The sequence below is a fragment of the Elaeis guineensis genome, chromosome 1, assembly GCF_000442705.2.
Source record: "Elaeis guineensis isolate ETL-2024a chromosome 1, EG11, whole genome shotgun sequence".
NCBI lineage: Eukaryota > Viridiplantae > Streptophyta > Magnoliopsida > Arecales > Arecaceae > Elaeis > Elaeis guineensis.
In genome coordinates, this window is record NC_025993.2 from 127,423,101 (window position 1) to 127,434,512 (window position 11,412).

Consider the following 11,412-nt stretch of genomic DNA (forward strand, 5'->3'; position numbering starts at 1 on the left):
GTTGTGTGGCTTCAGTGGGCCACTGTGACTACAATGGGCCATATTGATGGTTACAGTGGGCCGTGTGGTTATAATAGGTGACTGTAGTGGCTACCTTGATAGCTATAGTGGGCCGTCTTATCTATAGTGGCCGTGGGCCATATTGATAGCCACAGTGGGCTGTGGCTATAGTAGGTCATGTTGACGGCTACAGTGGGCCATCTCAGTTATAGTGGATCATGTGACTACAATGACCATCCATGGCTATAATAGGTTATATTGAGCTTTCCAACGATCCGACCTCCACATCACGGGAAGCCTCAGGGAGTCTTTTGCTTTCTTTTGGGCACCAAGCCTTGAGAGGCTCGAGGCTTCATCTACATGTAGAGATCAACAGAGAATTTGATCATCTGATTGGATTGTCATGCACCATGTGAGGCTTCCGAAGCTACTTTCAAGGATACCATTATTGGGGTTGTGCATCGTTCGACACAGCATCTGCTCTAGCCTCTCCTTCTCTAGGTCGATCGATAATTTTATCCTTTAGACAACATTATAAAATAGAATGTTAGATAGGTTTTCATTATATATGGAAGTGTATTTACTGGTTGTCATTGGCAACGCAATGATGGCACTAGTGACTTCCTTTAAAAGTTAGGAAGAAGAGTGATGCCCCCTGAATTCCCTTTACCTCATCAGTTTCATCTCCTATACCCTGAGCCTCTAGCTGGGATAGAGATGGTGGCACTTGGTGTCGTGACCATGGTCACGGTGGAAGTGACAGTATCTCCTCCGGCTCCGGTATGAGGACTTCATCGATCTAAGTTATCGTAGATATGTTGGGCCTTATGTGGTGCTCCCAAGACTCAAGAGACTAAGGCTAAAGCTAAGGTTCAAAGTCCATGAGGTGGTCATGGAGTTTCTAGGGCTAGTTTGGATCTTAGGACAAAAGGCTGTCAGTCTTTCGGATCTTGAGGTTCAGAGATTTTGGATCTTGAGGGGCTAACTTATATTTGTGCTAGGATTGAGTCTAAGATTATGAGATTGGGTCAAATCATAGGTGTACATGGGCTTGAGTGAGCGCAATCTTATATTGAGTTAGTCAGGAGAGTTTTTTTGGGTTGGATCACATTGATCCTGTATATAAAGATACATTGTATTCTGACTCAAAAATCGTAGAAATATTAAATAATTTTCTCCCTAACCTTCTCTCTCTTCCTTCCTCTCTCTCTTGATCTTCTCCACATCCTAGCAGAAAGAAACTCTAGGATTTCTTGGCCGCCCACCTAAAAAAGGAAAGAAAGGAGGTGCTAGGGTTTCTAGCACCCTCCTTGTGCATGCCTCCCCTTTTGTGTGTCCCCTCTTGGCCATCCAAGAGGAGTTTCACACCTCATCTTTTATTTTTTGGAGGCTTTATCAAGGGTACTTTTGGGTCCCAAAAGGTAGGTTTCAGATCTGGTGGAGAAGGTATTCAAATCGCAGAAAAAAATTCTGTCAATAGGATTTACAAGACTGCTAAAATTTTGAAGGCTGTTTTTGTTTTGCTTAACTACTGGTCTTCAAAGACCTCCACGATCCTTGCTATTTCTCTAACGTCCACAATCTGAGAAAGTTGCTCCAATAATTGGTATCAGAGGATTGTGTGGAGAAAGAAAGAGACTTCAGAGTTGAAAATCTTCAAAGACTGAAATTTGAGCAAGGATTTTGTCAAGGTATTTCTGAAATTCTTTGGAGTTTTGTTGTATTTTTGGTTTGGATCTAGCCATGAAAAGCAACATGAAGGTTAATTTTGAGAAGTTTGATGGAAAATTTTTTTTTCATGTAGAAAGTTTGGGCAGAAGATTTTTTGATTCAAGCAGATCTAGATCAGATATTGGAGGAGAAGCTGAAGGAATGACGGATCATCAGTGGATGTCCGTAGAGAAGAAGGCTTGTTCTATGATTAGAAGATGTTTGGTGGATGTGGTGCTTTATTCGGTGTTAGAAAAGAGGACTCCAAAAGATTTGTGGTCGAAGCACACCATATATATAGAAAAAAATATGTGCAACAAGTTGATGTTGAAGAAGAGACTGTACAGCCTTCGGATGTAGGAAGGTGGAGATGTCTTGGGTCACATCCAAAAATTTGATCAGGTGTGTAATGAGTTGCTGAACATCGGGGTGAAGATGGAGGAGGAAGATAAGTCGTTACTACTGCTATGCTCGTGCCCTGTTCCTCTGATCCATTGATGATGACGCTGCTCTACGGCAAGGAGATCCTAGAGTATGAAGACATGATCTCGATGCTAGGGTCCAATGAACAGCTGGAGGAGTTGACCAAAGAAGGTGCTCCCTCGGAGGGCTTGGCCGCAAGGGAGAGATCAGGAAGAGGAAGAAAAATAGGCAAGTCAAGGGGATGGTCAAAGTATCGAAAGAGCAGGAGCAAGAAGGAAGTCAGGTGCTACAAGTGCAACGAGATTGAACACTTCAAACGAGATTGCCCATAGTGGAAGAACAAGAAGGGAGATAAGGGAGGATTTGATGTGCTAAGTACGATGGCTGATAGTGAGGTGGAGGATGACCTCTTGGTGGTATCAGATAGTCATAGGTAAAATACAGATGTATGGATCCTGGATTTAGCCTGTTCGCATCACTACACCCCAAACTGATCTTGATTTGCTACATAAATCAGGACGGGAGCGTGACACTTGGAGATGATCACTCATGTCAAGTTGCTAGTATTAGGAGCGTTCGGATGAGGATGTTTGATGGGATAGTGCAGACTCTCACAAATGTGAAGCACGTCCTTGATTTAAAGAAGAATCTGTGTCCTTGGTTACCTGAAGCAAAGCGGCTATAGCTTCAGCAATCATGCCAGGAGTAGGGTTTGAACATCTCAAATGGAGCCATGATAGTGATGAGAGGTAGGAGGATGGAGAGCAACCTTTACAGGATGGAAGGATCTGTGGTGACTGAAGAATTTGATGCAGCAGCAACGCAGGACCAGCAGCAGACTCACCGATTGTGGCACTACCACCTAAGCCACATGGGAGATCGTGGGATGAAGGAGCTGAGCAAGCATGGTCTGATTCCAGATCTGGATAGAGGGATCTCAGAGATATGTGAGCCATGTCAGATGAAAAAGTAGAGAAGAGCACAGTTTGCCAGCAGTTCAGTCCGCAGTGCAGCTCCACTAGAACTAGTTCACACTGATGTGTGGGGATCGACCCCGATTTCAGCCAAAAATGGGATGAGATACTTCTTGACCTTCATAGATAATTTCTCAGGTATGGGTCTACTTTATGAAGAATAAATCAAAAGTCTTCATCAAATTCAAGATGTGGAAAGTTGAGGTGAAGGAGACAGGTTGGAGCTTGAAGTGTTTGCGGTCCGACAATAGCGGAGAGTACACAAGCGAGGAGTTTCAAATTTTTTGTGAGGAGCGTGGCATCAAGAGGTACTTCTCAGTGAGAGGGACTCCTCAGCAAAATGGGTTGGCCGAGAGGATGAACAAAATTCATATAGAAAAGGCACGGTGCATGAGGTTGCGGGCAGGGTTTTCTAAGGCATTCTAGATTGATACAGTGGATGCAGCCTGTTATTTGCTAAATCAGTCACCTCATACTAAGTTAGATGATGGTTTTTCAGAACAAAAATGATCTGAAAGGAAGATTGGACCGAGCCATCTAAGGGTGTTTGGGTGCACAGCATTTGTACACATGAGCGGAGCAAATTGGATGTTAGGTCACGAAAGATGGTGTTCTTGACATATCTATGAGGAGTTAAGGGATACTGGCTATGGGATCCCTTAGAGAAGAAAAGTTTTCATCAGTAGGGATGTCACTTTTGATGAAAATTCAGTTCTCCAAAAGCGAGATGGCATAGAGGAGCAGCAGAGCAGCAGGAGGTCCACAGGGCAGCGCTGGACAACTAACATCCTATTTTATTTTGCCACTTGCAGGTGCATCGAGATGACTTAGTATTCAGGTGGAGCACTCCCCAAAGGTGTCTCCATAGGTAGAGAGAACTCAGATGGATGAAAGAAGTCAAGAGATCTAGTAGGAGCAAACAGGACCTAGGACGGATATCGGGGTTACACTGCACAAGCTCAAAAGGAACGTCAGACAACTAGAATGATATGGCTTCGAAAAGATAGTGTCATATTTTCTGGTGATAGCAAATGAGGATCCCTACACTTATGAGGAGGCTATGGAGAGCTAGGACAAAGAGAGGTAGGTCCAAGCAATGTTCGAGGAGATGCAATCTTTCCATAAGAACGAGACGTGGTGATTGGTGCAGTTGCCATAGGGGAAAAAATCCATTGGTTGCAAGTTGGTTTACCAATGCAAGGAGGGGCCTTCAGAGCAGGAAGGTATCAGGTACAAGGTGAGGCTAGTGGCCAAAGGATACTCCTAGAAAGAAGGTATCAATTTCACTGAGGTTTTCTCTCCCATCGTCAGACATACTTCCATCAGGATGTTGCTGAGCGTCGTAGCAGCTTAGGACTTGGAGCTAGAGCAGATGGATGTTAAGACGGTGTTCCTCCATGGGCATTTGGAGGAAAGCATCTACATGGAGCAGCCACCTGGATTCTGAGAGCCAGGAGCAAAAGAAAAAGTATGTTTGTTGCAGAAATCACTGTACGGATTGAAGCAGTCGTAATGATACAAGTGGTTTGATTCTTATGTGAGGAGCATCAAACTTTTCAGATGCGAGTATGACTCTTGTGTTTATATTAAATCTTTGAAGGATGGGTCTAAGGTGTTTCTACTCTTATATGTGGATGACATGCTTATAGCATGCAAGAGTAGGAAGGTTGTACAGGAATTGAAGGCAGCCTTGTCTCGAGAGTTTGAGATGAAGGATTTGAGGCTTGCGAGAAAGATCTTAAGCATGAAAATCTTCAGAAATCAAGACTAAAAGGTACTGCATTTATCTCAGGGAGATTACATGAAGACGGTCTTGGAGAGATTTGGGATGAAGGAAGCAAAACCGACGGGGCTACCACTCATCGGGCACTTTAGACTCTCAAAGGCGATGTCGCTACAAACTGAGGTGGAGGCTCAGGAGGTAGAAAGAGTACCATATGCCTCTAGTGTGAAGAGCTTTATGTATGTCATGGTGTGTTGTGGGTCAGATATCGCCCATGCAGTGAGCCAGGTCAGTAGGTTCATGGCGCGGCCTGGCAGAGAGCACTGAAGAGGATCTTCAGGTACTTGGCGGGTACTGTTGGAGTCAGCATTTGCTATAGATAGTGAGAAGGTTCTGAGGGAATCTTCAATACATCCAAGGAGGCTCGGGGTTGATAGGAGGGTTCGTGAATACAAACTTCGGTGGAGATGTGGACACCCGACGGTTGATGACAGATTTTATATTTAGCATGTTTGGAGGTCTCGTTTCGTGGAGATGATGCTTGCAGCCCATCACGGCCTCATCCATGATTGAGGTGGAGTACATTGGTGTTATGGAGGCAGCGAAGGAGGCCATATGGTTGAAGGGCTTGGCGTTGGAGATGGGCCTCACACAGGAGGCCGTTAGGATGCATTGCGATAGTCAGAGTACACTATTACTTGCACAGAACTCTGTCTACTATACGAGGATAAAGTACATCGATATCAAGTATCATCAGATTAGAGAGCTTGTGGAATAAGATGACGTGGAGTTGGTGAAGGTCCACACCAAGGAGAATCCAGCGGATGTACTGACGAAGATACTTTCACGGGATAACTTTTGAAAATGTGTGACACTGATGTACTTGATGGATAGGATGGAGTTGATTGAGGTCTTGGGGCATCAAGGTAGAGATTGTTAGGCCTTATGTGGTGCTCCCAAGACTCAGGGGACCAAGGCTAAGGTCAAGGTCCAAAGTCCATGAGGTGGTCATGAGGTTTCTAGGGCTAGTTTGGGTTCAAGGACTGAAAGGCTATCAGTCTTTAGATCTTGAGGTTCAGAGATTTTGGATTTTGAGGGGCTAACTTATATTTGGACTAGAATTAAGTCTAAGATTATAAGATTGGGTTAAGTCATGGGTGTACATGGGCTTGGGTGAGTGCAATCTTGTATTGAGTTAGCCAGGAGAATTTTTTTGGGTTGGATCACATTGACACTGTATATAAAGATATATTGTATTCTGACTCGATGAATTAAAAGAATACTAAATCATTTTCTTCCTAACCTTCTCTCTCTTCCTTCCTCTCTCTGGTCTTCTCCACGTCTTAGTAGCAAGAAACCTTAGGGTTTCTTGACCATCCCCCTCAAAAAGGAAAGAAAGGAGGTGCTAAGGTTTTTAGCGCTCTCCTTGTGCACGCCCCTCCTTTTGTGCGCCCCCTCTTGACCACCCAAGAAGAGTTCTATGTCTCATCTTTTATTTTTTGAATGCTTCATCAAGAGTACTTTCAGGTCCCAAAAGGTGGGTTTTAGATCTGGTGGAGAAGGGGTTCAAATTGTAGAAAAAAATCTTACCAACAGGATTTACAAGGCTGCTGAAATTCTGAAGGCTGTTTTTGTTTTGCTTGGCTGCTGGCCTTCAAGGACCTCTACAATCAGATCCTCATTGTTTCCTGACATCCACAACCTGAGGAAGCTGCTCCAACAAGATATCCTTAGCCTTTGATCTCCATCAGATTGGGGGACGGATAGAGGAGTGTAGCTATTGAATCATGGGGAGAGACTCTTCGGGCGATAGCTCTTTCACAGTTGGAAAGATTCTCTCTCAGTCTGAGCCACTTGAGGATCTTTTCGACTCCTCTTTTTGCTAAAAATCTTCTTTCCTTCTGCTTGCCTATGGGGCTCTCGAGCTTCCTCCATCTGCGTGTACTTTCAAGCTCAGACTAACAAGTCAGCATAGTCCTTTGAGAACTTCTTGTCAAGAGAGAAGATGAGGCACTCATCTGTAAGCCTCGCTTGAGCACTAATATTGCCACCTGTTGTTACAGATTTTTGACTCGGGTCAAATTGACTAGATTAGATGATGAATACAGCACCATGGTAGCAGGACCTGCAAAATAAATCTTCGGTTTGAACTGGCTCTGATGGGGATCCTTCAACGCTCAAGCTAGAAGTCTGGAATAGATGGGGCGTGCATGAAAAAGAAATTGCATACCCAGAGGTCCCTTGATTACCTCTTTGATAGAGGTGAAAGCCGAAAGCAGAAAGAATTATTGGAGGGTATTCCGACTCCTTCGTACATGCCACTATGAGATTTTTGACCTAATCTCTCAAGATTTGATAGTTGTCATTGCCTTTTCTAGCCTGGGGCCAACTATTCCCGACGGTCACATAATTTGAAAGGAGTGTGTGGATGCTCCCGATCAATCCTTCCATGTATGTTGATCAAAGTGGAGGTCAGCCAAAGCATGAGTCAGTGGCTGATATAGGAAGGTCGACTGAAGCATGGGTTGCGACTAATGCTGATGTGGAATGATTAACTGAGGCATGGCTCGACAGCTGATGCTGATGCAAAAGGATCGATTGAGGCATGGGTCGATAGCTGATGCTGATGCTGAGTGGTCGACTGAGGCATAGGTTGGTGGCTGATGCATGGATCATCAGCCAACCCATGGGTCAACCACAATCGAGGCTTGCCAATGCCTTCAGCTTGGGCAGCAGGGATTTTTCTATCTATAACATATGCTCCCTCTACTCCCACTTTTGAGATAGAACTAGATCAGATGAAGGGAATATATCAAGATAGCGATCGTTTCAGTCGAGGACACATGTCTTATCCTCATTCTTTAGGCAAAACAACATGTCTGTGTCTTTTGGGCAAACAAAATTGTTGCATCAGGAGGTTGGTGAGGTTGATAAATAGATGCCAAATGGTAGTATCAATGATCTCACCTGATTTGAAGCATCACGCTTGTCTTTAGGGATGTGCCCATTAAATGTGCCATCCAGAGAATGGTGGGTTTCAATTACGCAGTGGAATATGAATTTTTAAAAATTTTAAAAATATAAATCAAAAGTTTTAATAATTAAAACTGTCGAATCGAAATTCAAACCCTAGAATCACCTTGTAGATGTCGAGCAAAATAAAATCCAAGCATGCAAAGAGATAGAAACTTATACTTTCTTAGACAAGCAGTATGATAAGAAAGTGATCTCCATGAGACTCCAAAATAAAAGTCTTCCAATGATGATCCACACATAAGATGGTTAAGTTCCTTCCCAATCAGTGCACCACTGTAGCCTTTTCTACACAAGAATACTGTCGGCTTCGAACTCGAAAAACGATCACACCAATGCTCTATTGCCTTCGATTTCACCACTAGGATCATGCCAAGAGAATTCTCATCAGAAGTTTCACAATCTAAGATTTGATTTTGTGCTTCAACATATGAAAAAATCAAATCCTAGGACAAGCACACCACACTTGCTATTTTTGTCACCTCCCTTCTTTCTATTTTTTCTCTCAATTTTTTTCTTATCTTTTTTTCAGATTTTTTTCTCTTTTATCACATGCCAAGGCCTTTGATTTTTCATCAAAATTCAGCCCTTATCCCATAAAAGGCACCCCATTTAAATAGATGAGGAAGGGATGTCAAGAAGACCCAAGGGGCGCCAACTCTTGGTGCTCCACTTCTTCACATGGAGAAATAAATTCTTCAATGCATTAAGTGGTGCAGAAGAGGTTTTACACAGAAGGACTCTTCCTTTTCTATGCCTTATAATTTTCTCATTTATTTTAGGCATGTGACAATAAAGGAAATGGAGGAAATTTAAGAAATGGTTAAGAGTCTTAAAGAAGAAAGACTCTTCCTCTTCTTAATGCTAAAAAGAGGATGGCAGCATTAAATTTATAACATTAAACCAAAGTGGCATGGAGGTCTCCTTCCACACTTGAAACTTTTTCGAGTTGGATAGGAGTCCAATTAAAATAGACCTAATCAAATCAGGTCAAAAGCAATAGGTTTAGTTTAACTCAAATATTTTAAACTTAACCTAATTAGGAACTTGGATTAACACAATATGTTAGCATATCAAATTAACCCCAAGAATTTATATTAAATTCTAATTAAATCAGATCAAAATTAAATCTCAAAGTGTATGACCTATTAGGTTTCAAATTTAGCCAGCAGTGGATACAGACTCTTGACCTAACTCTAATCTAATCAGATTAGGTGAGCTCAAGAGTCCCAATTAATTAGAACTCTTCCTAATTAATTTTTAAATTAAACTCTTTTAATTCTAATAAGTCCACAAGTCAAGATTGATGTCTAGCAACGTGTCATGACGATCCGAAAGAGATAGAATTTGATTGAAATTATCAAAATATCTTTCAATGGCAAGTTACCGTGCAATTCAATCCTTCAGTCAAACAACATCTCAAATGAGCTGTGGGTATGGAATCATATTAAATCCAATTGCTTATCTAAATGTATCTCGATTAGAAGGTGATGATTCAGTTGATGATATATTAAAAATCTCTTTCTAGTTATCAACCCGCTTTAACCAAAGACTTTCAAAATCATCAACCTATGAGATCACATAGGATATTCTCTCTCCTTATTAGGAGTGACTAATCCCTTATTGACCACTCACAACCTTGACGCATACTTCACCACATTCAGAACACCCCACACAAGGATTAGAGAACCAAGTTAGGAAGTGAACCAAAATATGGATTCACGTACATAAGGTACCATGGTGATCTTAGGTCAAAGGATCACTTCCACAACTTCCACTAGAGAACAATCAGCTGACATATAAATAAGACTCTATTAGATATTCTCTCGTAGGTCTATTCAGTAACTCATTTTTTAATGAGCATCCACATCCTTGTATTAGTATCACTACATAAGAGGTTATGAGATCAACCACCCTCATCATTGAGCATACATAGGACATGCCAGTCTTACCGGTATCATTAAATCTTAACTCAATAAATCAATGATTAAAAATATTTTAGGTCATGACTATCAAAGATTTAGGTCTCACTAGCGTGATCTCATCACATCCCTAAGATCATTGTCCAAACCTATGGGATTCATTATAATCTTAAAAAAATTAAGATGCAGTATATGATGAATCAAAAAATCTATTTTATTAAATAATAATATCAATTACATGAGTTTGAAAGATAAATTATAGAAAAATATCTCATTGCATCCTATATACGATTGGCTTATAGGACATTATTCTTTCAATCTTCCACTTACACTAAAGCCAATTGCCTCTATACTTGATGCCCATGCAATCAAGGTAGTGGTCAAACTGCTGCAATGACAAAGTTTTAGTGAACGAATCTGCTATATTATTCTTGGTGTTAACTCACTCTACGATCACATCACATCTTTCGACTATCTTTTGAAAGAGAGGGAACCATCTTAGGATGTGTTTGGATTTATGATGAGACCTTCATTTTTTGGCTTGCGCAACTGTCCCAGTATTGTCACAATAAAAAGCACTAATTGTTTAATCTCCAAAACTACATCCAATTCTGAGATGAACTTTTTCATCTAGATGGCCTCCTTAGCAGCCTCACTAGCAGCAATGTACTTAGCCTCATTGACTGAGCCAGCAACAGTTTGCTATTTGAAACTCTTCCAACTTACTGCTCCATCATATAGGATGAACACATATCCAGTTATGGATTTACTATCATCTAGATCAGATTAAAAATTAGAGTTAGTATAATCTTTCAATTTTAAATCAGATCTATCATATATGAGAAAAATATCTTTTGTCCTTCTCAAGTACGTGAGTATATTTTTCACAGCTTTTCAATGATCCGCTCCAGCCTGAATTCTGCTTACAATGTCTAAGGCATAAGCCACACCAGGCTTGGTACATAGCATTGCAGACATTATTGATCCTATAGCCAAAGTATAAGGAATAGAATTCATTCTATTTCTCTCTTCAGGTGTCTTATGAGATATTTTCTTAGAGAGTTATATACCTTGACCCATGGGCAAGTAACCTCTTTTACTTCTCTCCATGTTGAACCTCTTCAACACAAGGTCTATGTACCTAGATTGGGACAAGCTAAGCATCTTTTTTGATCTATCCCTATAGATCTTTATACCAAGTATATAGAACACTTCACCCAAGTCTTTCATGAAAAATTTTTGTGATAGCCATGTCTTGATCGATTGTAACATAGGGATATCATTCTCAATGAGCAGTATATCATCCACATACAAGATCAAGAAGATAACAGCACTCTCACTAATCTTTTTATACACACAAGGTTCATCCATATTTTTGATAAAGCCAAACGATTTGACTGTCTTATCAAAATGAATATTCTAACTCCTCGATGCTTGCTTTAATCTATAAATGGATCTATTTAGCTTGCATATTTGATTTACTCTCTCACTAGAGACAAATTTCTCTGACTGAGTCATATAGATTTTTTCCTCAAGATTTTTATTGAAGAAGGCAATCTTGACATCCATCTGTCAGATCTTATAGTCATGGTATGCAGCAATAGCAAGCATAATCCGAATAGACTTG